This window comes from Rhinolophus sinicus, chromosome 17 (assembly GCF_057876585.1).
Source record: "Rhinolophus sinicus isolate RSI-liver-muscle chromosome 17, RSI-T2T, whole genome shotgun sequence".
Lineage (NCBI taxonomy): Eukaryota > Metazoa > Chordata > Mammalia > Chiroptera > Rhinolophidae > Rhinolophus > Rhinolophus sinicus.
In genome coordinates this window covers 101,955,958-101,971,954 of record NC_142517.1, presented here as the reverse complement: position 1 = coordinate 101,971,954, position 15,997 = coordinate 101,955,958, and the positions used below count along the sequence as shown (strand labels likewise).

At 37.5% G+C, this 15,997-nt stretch overlaps 1 protein-coding gene across 2 annotated transcripts in view; it reads left to right on the top strand.

Moving 5' to 3' along the window:
- The first annotated feature begins 5,591 nt into the window (after positions 1-5,591).
- Positions 5,592-15,997, top strand: part of AGTR1 (angiotensin II receptor type 1) — a 47,418-nt gene continuing 37,012 nt past the window's right edge. For both annotated transcript variants that reach the window (XM_019748920.3, XM_019748925.3), the window contains exons 1-2: positions 5,592-5,887; positions 15,019-15,103. The gene's annotated coding sequence lies outside the window, so the exon portion shown is untranslated. The remainder of the gene's footprint in view (positions 5,888-15,018; positions 15,104-15,997) is intronic.

The following is a 15,997-nucleotide window of genomic DNA, read 5'->3' as shown; positions in this document are numbered from 1 at the left end:
GCGTGTGTTCCTCTGAAAAGATCACCGAATACAAACCAGACAGAAAGTGTGAGTACAAGCAGTCAGCCAAAAGAACTTGAATGTGTCTATTTAAAATTATGCCAATAATCATGTGAAAAAGTGTCTTGAGTCAAGATAATCCTATAAGGATAAAGGTAAAATTAACTTTTGGTTGATATACTAGAAAAGAGGGCAATTAATTTTAAAAACTAGCTATCCAGAAGATACACATCCCAAGTGCTGTATCTGAGTGCCAACTGTATTACTTCAATACTCTTACTCCATCTCCCAACAAAATTGCTCAAACCTTGTTATTACGCGATTTTCAAGTCAGCCAAATATGGACTATTAACCAGGCTGTCTTTGCGAATGCCTCCAGCATGAAAACTAATGCAGATGAAATCCTGACAAGACTACAGTTGTTAGTAATCCAGAGGCTGCAGGTGAGTCCACCAAGTTTTACTTTTATAAAGATAATTTGTTTACGTGTAAGAAAGTATTTGGACTGACAGTCAAGTTAAACATTCTAAATGGACAGGAGGAAGCTTCATTCATTAGGAGTTGTCTCTAACCTAATGGAGCTCAAATAAACTATAACATCTCCCCTCTGTCAAAGACAAGCCTTTCACTGATTAGGGAGGAGCCTGCTGGGGTACCAGAAACCAGGCAGCTCACTCAGCAGGGCAGGATGTGCCCTGGGCCAACAGGGGTGGTCCAAGGTGCAGGCTGTCAGAGAAGCAGCATCCAAGGAGACAGCCTGATATTATGACCTCTGTAGTAAGTCAAGGACGGCTAGCATGACTGTGGAAACAAACTATCTGACACTAAAGAAGGGCCCACCCACCAAAATTGAACCAAAATAAAAAAATTGGGATTGTATTCTGAAGACAATGAGAATTTAACTAACATTGGGACAGCCTAATCTCTTTATTTTTCTTCAGTTAATTCAAACACAAATTTGCAAGTGTCACCCATTTTTCTAGAATTTTTAATCTGAAAGTCTATTGAGTTCTTTATATGGGTCAAAATATATCTTCTTTGCAATCCACCTGATTCTTTCTAGGTACTTTATTTCTCAGCACCTCCTTTTTTTTTTTTTTTTTTTTTTTTCTTTTCTTTTTTCTTTTTTTTTTTTAGCATTTATTATATAAAACTTTCTTCTTTTAAAGTTAAATATTCAAGAAATTGATACCACTCATGTATATCAGTTCCTTTGTACAGAGTATGACGTATTTATTCAATGATTGTGAACAATAATGTTCATACATTTAAAATGCTCATATATTACAACTCTCCTGTTGGGAATTTTATTTGTATGATTTTTTTTCATTCTTTCCTATCATCTATCAACATTTTTATTGGTGAATATAGTAATCCTGCTTTTCTTTTAGAAAGTGAAATTAATTAAATCCTAAATTGATCCATCTTCACTTATTATATCTGACTTCATCTCTAAAGTTAAGAGTAGCTTTATTCTTGTTATTCTTTTTCTTCATGAACATTTAAATGTTTTTAGATATTTTATTCATAATTAAAGCAAAATACAACTTAGAATAATATTTTCCTCTTTTAGATACTTTCAAGCCTCTACAAATTTTATCACATTCACCATCTTATTGGATAATATCTTTATGCTGTGGTGAGTTACAGAACGTTACAAATATTCTTTCTCCATCTTTATAAATGAAGGTGATAAGAAATGGTAGAAATATTGTCTGATTAATGATCTATAAAGTTTATAACTTTGTTTTTTTTACAGACGTTACATTTGTAAAAGATAAAAAATAAGAAGGGTAAAGCAGTTGTTTACTCAGACTACATATTAGTTTCTGACAGTATACTGCTGTACGGACAATTGATCTAAACCACCTGAGACTCGGACCCTCATTGCTGCACACAGCATTGTAACACTCAGTGATACTTACTGAGGCTGTCTGTGTGCCCCGGCCAGGAACGCTCCGCAATGCTGCTTTGTCCTCAGCCATCTCTTCCTTTATATTCCTGTTAAACTATTTAAAGCAGGATATCACTTTTGGTAAATTATATTAAGTAAGAGAGATCCTTTAGGATTTCTTAGAAGAGTGATGGTATTTGAATATTTGGACAACATAATGTTTAGAATTATTGGAGTTAATAATAATAATAAAAAGCTAAAATTTATCGAGCACTAATTACAGACCAGGCATTGTTCTATTTGCTTTACATGTATTAATTCATTTAATTCTCATTCACATTGAATTAGGTGCTCCTAGTACCCACATTTTACTGATGAGTAAACTAAAGCATAGGAGGTTACATAACTTGCCTAAGTTCACACAACTAGTAAACAGGATATTGGAAAACCCTTATTTTCAGGAAAGATCTAGATGTCAACTAGCTTGGCCACGCTGCACTGATGCTTCTTGAGAGAATGGAAAATGGACTCAGGGTCTCAGCTCCTCGTTAACGTCTCTTCCCATAAAATCACGTTCCATTTTATTTTCAGAAACAGCATAGTTATAGGCCCAGTCACAGGGCAGAAGCAACTGGGGCTTCAAGTTTAATGTCAGCAAAAACCATCCACAGAAATTGCCCCTCATTTTCCTTGCTTTCCAAACCGTTCCTGTGCTAAGTTCCCGGCCTTCTTATTCATTCTAATTTCTTAATAGTGATGTAACTGTTATATAAAATTTGGATAATATAGACAAAAATAAAAAGAAAATATAACTTAAAAATACCCATAATTACCACATTCAGAAATAGCCACTGTATGCATTTTAGTGACTATACATACAATTTTTTCCATGTGTTTGCATGTGTGTATGTATGTATGTGTGTGTATGTTTTAGATAATTTGAATAACAATATACATATTGTTCCATAGGCTAATTTTCACTAATTTGCATTTCATGAACATTATCCATATCATTACATGTACTTCCACGTGACTCTCAATGGCTAAGTTCTATTCTAGATGTATCATAATTTATTTACCCAACCCTCTATTTGGGGAACATTAAGGTTGTTTCCAATTAAGTGCTATTATGCATAACAATGTAAATAACATCATTGTACATAAATCTTTGCATATATCCATAATTATTATTTAAAATAAATTCCCTACTGATGAGGGTATGCATCACTCCCGTGGTATCATTTTTTTTCTATTTACAAGAGTATCGTCTTTCCTATATCCTTACAAAAATTGAATTCTGTGGTTGTCATTTTTTGTTTTTAATCATGATAATTTTATAGGTAGAAACCTCCACCTTGTTTTAAATTACACTTTGATTACTGAGAAGATAAAACATTTTTTTCACATTAGGCATTGCATTTCTTTTGCCTGTTCTGTTCAATTTTTACTCCCGATAGATATTCTGAGATCATTCACAGATGATGTAGGACGTGACAGGAGCCAAGCCCTGCCTTAGGTGAAGTGAGGCCTGTTCCTTCACTCGTCTGGCATTTCAATGGCCTGCGCGCTTTGTTTCTGTGTCCTCATTTCCAGCTTCATGGTGATGGCTCACTCCATCCTGCCTTACATGGCACATAAAGAGAGGAAAGAGGGAAGGACAAAGCCTACACTCAGTCCACAGTATCAGTAGACTTCATTTACCTCAAATTTTCAATTTTTAAATACTAGAAACAAACTAATCAGAACTATATCAATAAGTTTATATATTTTTTAAAGTATCAAAATCTATTACATCCCTGACCAACATGCAAAACTGCCAGCTTCTCACTCACTAAAAATGACTGCCATTTATTAAAGCATTTACCGTGTGCCAGGCACAGTATTGGAAGCTTTTATATACACTCTTTCCATTAACCCTGACAAAAGTTTAGGGAACAGTATTATCCCAGATATTTAAAAAAATCCCTATCAGAGCTGGTAAACTTGTGTATGCGCGTGGAGCTAAGGAGCAAAGCTGGGTTTCACCTTAAGTGTTAAGTGTTTAAACCATACCATTACTCATCGCAACAATAATAATGCCATGAATTTCTTGGAGACTTCTCCTTCTCATCTGCTTGTTTCTGATGACATAACATCCCTGGGAGCAAATCCCACCCTCTTGAGAGGTTTCACAAAAAAACAGCTGACTCTCGAAGAAATTTCCATTCCTAAAAAATTATGATCATTTCTAAAACCAAGTTGGAATTTGGTATAGGCATGACTATGATTAACGAGTTATAGCACTAAATAGATTTAAAAAATATAAAGCTCTCCTGAATCCTAAACAATAATCACAGGAGCATTTCCTAATTTTACCCACAGACTCTGGAATTTGGTTGTCACCCACTTTTGACTTTTCTACAAGGCCATCTCTCTCTCCATCATCTGTGCATAGTCTTTAAATAAATAAACCTGATCAGCTGCCTATCATAGCCAGCTCAATGCATCTCCCCCCACCACCCCAGTTATATTACACGTAGGTTCTCCATTCTGTCTTGGCACTGTTTCTAGTCCTAATGTAGCGCAGGCTCTGGTTGCGTCTCGTCTGATCCACTGCTATCCTTCTTCCAGCGTCTGATACTTTGATCTATACTACACATCATGCTCCTCCTGAAAAACCTCAGTCATTCCTCAACCACCAAATTCAATTCAAACCCCTCTACTAATTTCTGCACTCCACACTCATGGAGAGCTGACATCTTTGTTTTGTTCCCGAACTTAGACATAGAAATATTGTCTTTCACCATTAAGCATGATGGTAATAAGTTTATCATACACAGATTACGGTTTGAGGACGTTCCTGTCTATTCCTAGTTTGTTGAGTGCTTTTATCATGAAAGGGTGTTGAATTTTGTCAATTTTTTTTCCAATTTATTAATATGATCCTGTGGTTTTGTCCTTTGTTTTATTGAAATGGTACATCAATTGATTTTTGGTAATCTTGCATTTCTGAGATAAGTCTCACTTGCTCATGGTGTATAATCCTTTTTATATGTTACTGGATTTGATTTGCTAATATTTTGTTGAGGATTCTTATCTATATTCATAAGAAATATTTGCCTGGAGTTTTCTTTTCTCCTGATAGCTTATCTGGTTTTGGTATCAGGGTATTTGGTATTGGCCTGATAATATGAGTTGGGGCGTGTTAATGAAGAATCTATATTTTGTTTTTTGAAAGAGTTTTTGAAGAATATATATTAATTCTTCCTTAAATATTGGTCATATTTTGTTTTTAAACTTTTTTCTATTTTTCTATTTAAAAAATGCAATTCTGATAGCATGTCCAACAGGAAGAAAGAATTCTACCCTTTCACCCTGTAACCCTGAAATTAACCTATGGAATGGCTCTGTGATCCACAATGTAATGTCAAAGTCTGAGTTACAGGAAAGAGAAAGAAGTCACCTAATTCATCCTTAAAAGTTTTCCAAGTTAAAAAAAAAAAGTAGAGGAACATTAATCTCGGCTTGACCCGCTGCTCGTGTACCCCCCAGCTTGCTTCCATTTCTGGACACCTCCCCACGTGGGGTTCCGGGCCAGGTGGACGCAGACCTGACACTGGAGATGACTGGCGTTATCCCGCTTCCGTCAGCATCTGGAGAGGAAGAGGGTTGGGCCGAGAGGGTCTCCTGGGGCGGGGCGGAGGAGGAGGGAATGCAAAACAGAGCCTTGCCCCTGGAACCCAGGGTGCAGCAACGCCCCACCGTATAAATTCGGAGCTGCCTTGTCGCGGACTACTCGGCATCTGTCAGCTTGTGCCCCAGGCAGTGGACGACAGGGCTCCTGGACTGGCACACGGCTGGCAGGCTTCCCCCGCCCGCGGCGGCGATCGTGGGGAGCAGCACCAGTGACCCGGGCGTGAGGGCTCACCGCCGGGACGCGGAGGCGGCGCGCCCAAGCCCCGCACCAGCGCCACCAGCTTGCTGCCCAAAGTGGGCGCAGCGCCGCGGGCGCGGGTGAGTGGACGCGGACTTGGGGGCTCGCCAGGCTAGGGAGTTTGGGGGCTGCGGGGCGGAGTGGTCAGTTTCATGTCACGGTGTCCTCACTGCGGGCGCTGTGCTGGGAGCCTCCCGGGATCCACGGCCAGAGCGAGCACCCGGAGCTGGTCTCCCTTCCCAAAATCAGGTGAAGCGTCTGGGTTGGGAGGGTACAATTTGCGCTTGTTTGCCACGTGCTCCCCAAATTTCATTCCGATTTTACCAAACTCTTTCAAATACAAGCAAGAAATATGCAGAAATGGGATTAAACCAAGTGAACTTTCTTTCCCAGGCTTTTAGCTAACTAACTCTTGTCTTTTAGCTGCGCGACCTGGATGGAAAGCCAGTAGGACTCTGACTAACGTCAGTTCCAAAATTGTGTTACTTTTAAGGCGAAGTTACAGTGGTCCCCACACTCCCCCTCCGCTTTCCAGGCGATGCCGCTGCCCCGCTCATCTCCCCTCCCCGCAAACCATACCGATGAGTCTTTGGCACCGGACGCCGCCAAGACGTGGGGCAAGCTCTTCCACCTTTAGGTGTTCCCAGATGTCCTTTGATTCATCAAATTGAGGAAAGGAGAAATCCCGGGCATCTCCGCATCTCAATCCCCACAGCCTTGGCCAGTGCCTAATTTGTAACTGAGTCAGGATTTTAGGAAAAACTCTTGCTGGCTCCTTCCCTCCACCCCACCTCTATCTAGCACCCAATCTCCAATTCTTTAAATGCCCATCCCAATCACTCCGCAGTGTCTGCCTCCTAAGGTCTCCGGGTTCCTCAGCAAGTCTTACCCAACGTTCCCTGCGCTGTTGTCTGTGGCCAGCCACAGACCTGACTGTTGAATCCATCTTTACCAAATCTTGGTTTGCTGATGGCCCCATTAAGTATCAAAACCCACTAGCAGCCCCCAGGAGCCCTCTCTTTTGGAGAAAGTCTAGCTGGTCACTCTCTCCTGGGATCACTTTAGGGACTTGGCTACATTCATTTCTAGTGTCATCTGGGGAAGAGAAAGTAACAGTGAAGAAGGCAAGAAATCTGGCACCCTGCTGTTCTGTGGTATAAGTCTGTAGAGCAACTGTACCTCCTCCTGAAGGGACCTCATCCCCATCATGCTTCTCTTGGCAGTTACCCGAGCGACCTGGGTCCCCAGGCCCTTATTCCCCTTTGCATGAGCTGCAGCCCCCTTACAAGTCTTCTCTAAAAAGAAAACTGCCTGTTTCCCTTGTCTCCTTGTTTCCCTACCTCTAAAGGCCTGGTGGATAATCCCTCCTTAGTCCATGCACCAGGAAGCACCAGTGACTCCACTTAACTGCTGTATGCTATTCAGAGAGCTATTTCACAACTCTGAACCTCAAGGCCCTGTCCATAATGTCCCTCCAGTGATAACATTCTTTGATTCCTTTTGTTTCTTAGTTATTGCTTGGAAACAAAAGTCTAAAATAATTGCCCTTTTAGTCCATGTTTGGTGTTTGCAGAACTGTCAAAATAACTCTCCTGGTGAATTACCGGCTCTGGAAAATCAGTAGGTTTTCCAGTGCTGGCTCCAATTGTCCATCCGCCAAATTACGGCTAGCAGTTCCTATAACTTGGCTTGAGGCCCCAGGAGTGGCCCCAAGTTGCTCGGTCTCAACATTTGCTAAAGTTTCATGATTATTAGTGCCAAGTCTATTGTCTACTCTCTCTGCCGTGGTTTCCTGACTTCATCGGTTTTTGTGCCCATCTTGAGGCCTTGATTTCTGGTTTGACCTTAAACTAAATCAGCTGCTCCATCATCCAACTCAGAAGAAAACTGGTTTTCTTCCACTGGTTTCACTGATGCCAAAGAAGACTCATCTTTGAGATTTAGAAAGTGTCTTTCTGTCACCGTTGCTACAGCAATGCTCCATATCCCGAGCTCTGAGCTGAAATCTTTCCTGTTACTCTCAAACCCCGGTTCAGTGTTCAGAAAAGAACAGAATTGTGGATTGTTCAGGTTTCTTATTTTGGTGTTTTTTTTAGTTTGAGGTAAGAATTGTATATGATTTTGAATTTTTTTTTGCTACTGCCTATACTGTTGTTGTTATTACTATGACTTAATGACTAATTATTTACCTTACGCTAGAGGAAAAATAATGAAAGAAAATTTGATCTGCTGCTTACCCAAAGGCCAGGTAAAACACTTAGCTGAGAAGCAGTTTGAAACTCATAGTGTAAATGCATGATGCTTGTCTCCTTTAGTTTTTTCTGTGCTGTCACAGTGTCATTTTGAAGCAGTTGCCTGAGAGTTGCTGTATTTGCTTTCAAATTTGTTACAGGGACCAAGCTCAAGAGTCTCCCTCTCCACACCCATTAGTTTACCTAGTCCTTTTGCCACTCAGTCTGGCAAAAGGCATCGGAGGATGCCAGAGGGCCTCCCAAGTAGGCTAGGAAATTAGGAATTTTATCTAGAAGTTTGAAGTAAATCCAAATGTTGTGAAGATGAAAAAGCTGTCTTGAAGACATGCTGTGGCAATAAATAAATACAAAGGCAGAGCAATAAAATATGACAAAGTACCCAAGGCCGGTGAGCAACACTTTTCTCCATGTTCTCTAGCGCTGGACAAATCAGCTTTTAAACCCGTTGCCACTGAAAAGTACTATGATTTTTCTTCAAAAAAGTCCTATGCTTTCTCTTTCAAAATTGCCTAACGATGTTGGATTACATGGTTCATGTTTCTTTTCATGTAGGTGTTTATTAAAACAATAATCTAAAACTCCCATAAGCAAAAGTAAATTTTGTTGCATTCCCAGTGTAAATTTAGTTCACTTTAAATTTTTTATTTTATTTATGACATGATTTTTTTCTATAGAAAATCAACTTTTAATGGCTTAATATATAAAGCCATCTTAAATCAAAGAGTATCTACAGGGATTTAAGGTAATATTGAACTGATTTGACAAGTGAGTTCCATTATCCTATTAAAGCTCTAAAATATGTTTTCAATCACAGCAAAAAAAAAAAAAAAACAACAATCAAAAGAACTATGAATTTGCCAGATGTGTCATGTCATTAGCTAGTGGTTAATTAATGACAAATTGACAATTGGAAATAAAAAAACAAAGCATATATTTAGAACAGTATTGGAAATGACAAGTGAATCTTGCTCTCAGCTCTGGTTGCTATTTGATTTTGATTCTTTCTCTTCATAGAAGATGATCACGGGGGGTGGGGGGGAATTCCCTTGAACATGAAAACCAAAACTGTCTTCCAAAACAAATAATTCACTATATACTGTAAATACTGTATGACTGCATTATTTTACATTATTCTTATAGCTCAATTTAGAAGAGTTGTTTTTTGTTTTGTTTGTTTGGTTCGTAACTTGGGTGCGTCATCTAAATGTCTTAAGTAGAAATAAATGTCTAGAGTCTACCAGTTATTGTTAGAGTTTCCTTCTTATAACCAAGAACACTTTAAATTGTGTTGCTAGTCTCACGTTTAATTTTGTGAAATTTACAAGTTTTGAAAATGGGTAAGAAATGGGCATGCTTTGTTTTTCATAGTCTCATTGTGTCATCATATCCCAAGTTCCAATTCTAGATGTCCTTACAATTTTAAATCATAGAATTAATAATCATTCAGCTTGAGTCAAATTTTATGGGATTTTTTTTGTTCATTTTATGCGTTTATAAGCGGCTTTGTTCTTCACCAACTGATGTTAAAATCTTATTTAGATCAATGGATTTAAGTACTTTGGTTAAATTTCCAAGTAAGAATATTGCAGAATTATACATACTGTTGTACACTCTTAAAGAGAGTGTATGATTGCTAATTTGCTCTCTAAGTTTTCTTTAGATATTTCCCATTTTATACTAATCAAAGCTCATCTTATCTACTTTGGAAGATGAAGAATTATACCTATGAAATATATTAATAATGGTAGAAGATACTTACAGAAGGAGTACTATGGATCTGAGTGATATTAAGCCCTGAGGACACACCAAAGTAGAGAAATGATCTTTGCCCTAGAGAGATGTTGGTCAAGCTAAGTACAGGTTTAGATATGGGTCTCTCTAAGCATCTCAATGCCACTGTGATGGGAAACCATGTAGAAACAACTCTCTTTTTGTCCACCTGTCAAACCAGGGGAATGTCTGATGTGGTCACATTGTTTGATTCTGGCCACTTCCATGATAACCACCACAATTTTCCCCTGCCCATGGAATTATAACTCCTTTGATAGAATGGACCACATCCCATGCATCCTTATATTCTATTATTAAATGCTTCGCAAGTCACTTGCTTGCCTCTTTGTTGTATGTTTCTTCGTTTGTTTTCTGCTTGAGCTATGTGAAATATTAAATACATTTTCAGTTCCTTATATTTTAGAAGACAAACGTTAGAAACCCTTTTCTGATCTCATTTAAGTATACCCTGTTTCCCCGAAAATAAGACCTAGCCGGACAATCAGCTTTAATGCATCTTTTGGAGCAAAAATTAATATAAAACCAGATAAAATAAGACTAGGTATAATATAATATAATATAATATAATATAATATAATATAATATAATATAATATAATATAATGTATGGGTCTTATATTAATTTTTGCTCCAAAAGATGCATTAGAGCTAATTGTCCAGCTAGGTCTTATTTTGGGGGAAACATGGTATTACCCTGTTGTAATACAATGACTTAAAATTGATGCTTTAGTCTTACTAATTGGGGAATTAAGTATTAATACCTTTTATCTTTAAGTCTTAAACTAATGGTAAGGGGCAAGTAGAGGAGAGAATAAGAAAAAGAGAAATGAAAAAGAATAAAAGGTTGAACTATTAAGTCAGTGGTTCTTAACATGTTAGGAAACAAGTAAGGCAACCATATTACAATCAGCTGGGGGGAATTTTAAATCCATACATATTGTCTGCACTTTCCTTTCTGCCCCTTCCCCATTTCTTCTATTGAGAACCACTGTATCACAAGTTAGGAGTAATCATCCACAATTATCTAAGGTGTCAAGGCCCACAGATGAGCACCACGACATAACCTAGGGGCTTGTTAAAAATGCAGACTCTCAGACCCCACCTAGACCCATTGAATAAGAGTCTGCATGGTAACAAGACCCCCAGATAATTCAAAAGCACGTTCAAGTCAGAGAAGCACGAAACCCATGCCTTGTACAGAATGATCACCCAAAGATTCTTTTCTTGTTTGTTAATGAACATTTTAAATAAAACTAACAGCACACATAATGTGCCAAACTCAGTGTTCAGCCTTAAACATGTTTTATTTAATCCTCACAACATCTCTATGAAATAGCCACTGCTTTCTCGTCACTTTGTGGCTTGGGATACAAGACAAGTAGCTCACCCAAATGGAGTAACTGGTGGAGTCAAGACTTAAAGGTGGGAATTCTGATTCCTGCGCTCTTAGCGGCCACCCCACCAGGGCCGCTCTACACCAGGCTGCCTGCTTTATAAGGCCAGCTCGTTACTTGGGAATTGATATAAAGTTATAATTTGAAATCAAGTTCTGTTTCTCTCATAGAAAAAGCAAGATCTACTCCATTTTAGTTATAACATTCGCCTGTGATCTTACCTGTAGGTACAACAATAAAGAATTCTAGAAATTCCTTCTTTAGTTGGGAAATACTAAAATGGACAGCCCATTATTTAAAACTTAAGGTTTGATATCTCTGTGTTTCCCTATAACTTCACTAAAATTTACTGTTTTTAACCTTTTGGCGTTTTGACGGTATAAAAATAAAGTTATCTCGAATTGAGCAAGTCATTTCCTACATACATAAACTGTTCAGCATTCCAACTCAAATTGCATATCAGTCTTTCAGCTTTTAATGTAAACACTTAGTTATCTACAAGCAATGGTTTACAAAACTGTAGTTGAATGTAGTTACCAACCCGTCGGTGTGCAAGCAAGTGGAAACTTATTTTCAGCCAGTGACTCCACGAACAATTCAGGCTTCAAACAGGTTCTCCCAGGTGCCTAGATTCTCTGACAGCTGTCATTTGGACCCGGCCAAATGTCTGTTGTTTTGACTGGGCTCGTTGATGTTGCTCAAAAGATTGAGGTGAGTATTGGTTCCTAGTGAGCATATTTGAGAGGAGAGGTGCGTCATCCCAACTGAGCAGCTACGGTTTTCTCGGTAATAGAGGGACATCCCTGGGAGACAGAATTTCACCAGCTGCTTGGATCTAGAACTGTAGATGTACAGGCAGAGCTAACAGTATATCGTCTAATTTGTATGTTACTGGTTACACCAAAATGGAGACGAAGCAGTGTTCACTGCTTATGGCAGGCAGTGTTTGTTAGTGCTAATAAGTTACAAAATGCCGGTGACCCTCTTCAGGCCCTTCCGAGGCCTGCTGGTCTCACTATGCCCAAATACTTGTGGCTGTGACTCAATAGATGCACCACGTATTTTTCTATATAATTTTTTTAAAATTTCACTGCATTTACTTTAGTAAACTTCATACATTTATAATTTTATCATTACATATCCTCTCTTTTTCACTATTTGACCCAAACTCTTCTTGTTATCCAATTCAGATGCATTTTCCAAGCGTGTAAATCTCTGTGGTATTCTCCTGGAGCAAGAATGTGCCATTAGCCCAGCTCTAATCATCTCTTTCCAATCAAATGATGTCACTTCACATAAAACACATTATCCCATGATGTCTCCCAGCCCTTAACCTTCACACAATTAATCGCTGCCACTTTATCAGGAGTGGAAAAGAATCCGATGTGATTACTACATAATGATTTCTTGAATGTGTTCTGGCATTTGATTTACCAAGTTAACAGAATGGATCTTTGAGAGAAACACAAATCTATTCCTATTCTTTTAAATTCCCATTAGGTTAAGCCATGCATATTTAATATAAAATATATTTAAAATATTTAATGATAAGGAAAGGTAATCACAAGTGAATAAAGCAATGCATAAAATAGAAATCATGAGTGTGATCCAGTGTGTGTGTATATTTGGTAGATTCTCATCAAAGTACCATTAAAGCACTACTTGGGTGTTCTAATGAAAATAATTTAGGTATATTAGCACTGATTCATGAGTAAAATCACTGAAATATGTTTTTTAAATGCCTACATATTTGTAGAACAGATAACAAAGACTAGGAAAAATATATAACAGATCTTAAAAGCTTTTGAGGGTTATTAAGATCAAGGCTAAGATCAAACGTGACTTTTTCTTTCCTTTTTTTTTTTCCATGTGCTTTCAAGATTTCCAAAAGTGAACCTCTGTTACTCATCCTTTTCACTTTCTGTTTGTCTTGGAATTTCTATTACTTTCCGTCTAACCCAGTCTAGATTTCAGATCTGAGACAACCACTGTTAACTTTCTGGAGAATGACACTGATAAACCTGATCCTGTCTCTATTTTGTTTTTTTCTCCTAAGGTACATTAGAGCCTTTCAAGCATCCACAGAATTCACACCACAGTGGTATTTTGTAGGAGAAATCATCTTATGGGAAACGTGTTTTGCTATAGCAATAAAATCACCAAGAAATAGGAATACAAATGATCCTTCTAATGTTAAAATTCTATATAACAATGCTTTAGTAAAGTTGATGTACGTTATTTTTAAAAAGTAACCTATATACAATCTTCCTGATTAACTCTTCAGCTTTAAAAAATTTCTTACTTAAAAAACAAACAAACAAACAAAAAACAAAACAAATCCATAATGAACTACATTGACGAATTTGGCCAAATGAAAAAAAAAAAGAAAAGAAAAATGGCTGTATAGTAAAACACACCATAAACAAAGTAGAAAGATAATCAGGAACTTGGAAAAGCTATTTGCGACACATTATATGTAAAATGACAGTTACATTAACATATCATGAGCTCTTTAAAATAAGAAATAATGAACAACCAAATTGAAAAATGAGCAAAAGTCATGGCTGGGCAAACTAGTAGAAGAATAACTATATAAAATAAGAAAGCAAAGAGAAGCTCAGTCCCATTCATAACCAGAGAAATGCAATTTAAAATACACACTTTTTACTTATCCACTGAGAAAATAATTTAAGATTTGATAAAAGATTTTTCATATCGTAAATTGGTGTAATTTTTATAGAGGACACTTTCTAAGTATGTTTCAAAAACTTAGAGGGTACAAACAATTTGCTTCAATAATTATGTTTGGAACTTATTCTACTGATATATTCATATAAGTACAAAAATGCATATGTATAAATATCATTGAGGCTTTTTTTTTTTCAAGCAGTCAAAAAGGGAAACTGAAAAAAACACAAAAAACCCTAAGGCCCATTAATGGTGGGCTTGTTAAATAACTTATCATGTATCAATGCAATAAATATAATACCGTATGGTCATCAAAATGAATAAGGTAGATTTATATATAGTGATGTAAAAAGTTCTGCTAGCCACATTGTTAAGTTAAAAATAAAGAAAGCAAAGAGTAGAATAGTATGATGTATAAAATGGAAAAACATGGATATACACATGTATATACAAGTCAATACATTTTATTAGAGTCCTAAAAGGATATACATAAGAAACTATTAGTAGGAAGTATCCATGGGAAGTGGATCCAGAGAGACAATTAGGGCTAGGAGACATGTGATTTTATATTATACTCGTCTGTAACTTGCCGTTCATATCATACACATGTATTACTTATATGAAATATAAAAACAGGAAAATATATTTTAAAATGATATTTTTAAAATTATGGTTCAATAACACTTGTCTAAGCATTGTATTAAAAATAATCATTTATCAAAGCTTAACTGTAGATTCACGAGTAAAAATCTATTATATTTATTTAATAATTATGTCTACATTAGTGTCTTAGAATAAAATTGTACTATTTCACCCCAAAATGTTCTTTTTTCCTTCTCTAGTGTGTGTTTACAAGGGTACAGGGGAGGATGCTGGCTATAAGCAGGAAGAGAGTGAGATCCCACGACAGAGCCATTTAGTGCAGCCTAACGCTATATAAGGAAAAATATGTCCTTGATGGGCCCAGATGATTTCATTCCCTCTGAAAATATTCATAAGATGTAGTGCTAATGCTTACTCTGTAAATTAAAAAATAAAAATCTGACCATATTCAGTGAATCACACTAATTTTTTTTTTTCTTTCCAGATTTCATACATGATAAATTGGTCTAAAATGTCTGGGTTTCTATTTGAATAAGTCACTGAAGCCATCCCAGAAGGTCTGCATCCAAGTAAGTGTCTTATACCTATAGCATTGTATGAGGTGTGATCAAAACATACGGTGAATGTTTAAATAAAAAATAAAAAAATTATTAGAGTAAAAGATACATTGCCATTAATAACCCTCAAATACTTCCCCTCACTTCAAACACCCTTATCCCATTGTTCTTGCCACTTTCTGAAGCAGTTGTGGAAATCCTCTTTTGTGAGTGTCTTTAGTTGTGCTGTCGTGGCTGCCTCGATGTCCTGAATCATTCTGACTTTGGGGAAGAGCCATAAATCGCACTGTGCCACATCCAGTGAATAAGGTGGATGAGGGCACACCATGATGTTTTTATTTGACAAATTGCCGTATACCAGAAGCGATGTGTGACACGGAGCGTTGTCATTTATGGCACATTTTAAAAGACTCCTTCTCTCAATTGTAGTTCTCACCCGACTGACTGCACTAAACAAGTTGAAACTTGTCACACACTGTTACTAAGGTTCCACGTGTCACTTCCCAATTGAAGATCCCTGCCTTTCTGTTGGATGGCACTTGGCAGCAACATGCACCGTGTTTTGTGATCACACCTCGTTTCTGTCAGTAGTTTTCTGTAATATGTCAATAGTGGAGGTAGCACAAAAGCCACAGAGACCATTGTCTAGTGACAGAAACAGAAGGAGCAGAAAAGAAGGAAATTCCAGTCTTATCCCATCCCTTCCAATACAAGGCTTAAGAACACATATGTATTTCTATGATACTAAATGTAAGCAATGTAAGAATTACCAAGATGTGCCCGTGTCTGTGCTGACCCATGTAAGAGCAGTGCAGTGCCAGTGACAGGCCCTCCTTCTGGCCGTGGGGGACTACTCTGAGCAGTGCTTCACACTATGCAGCACAGACCGTTAGGATGGAAGTGACT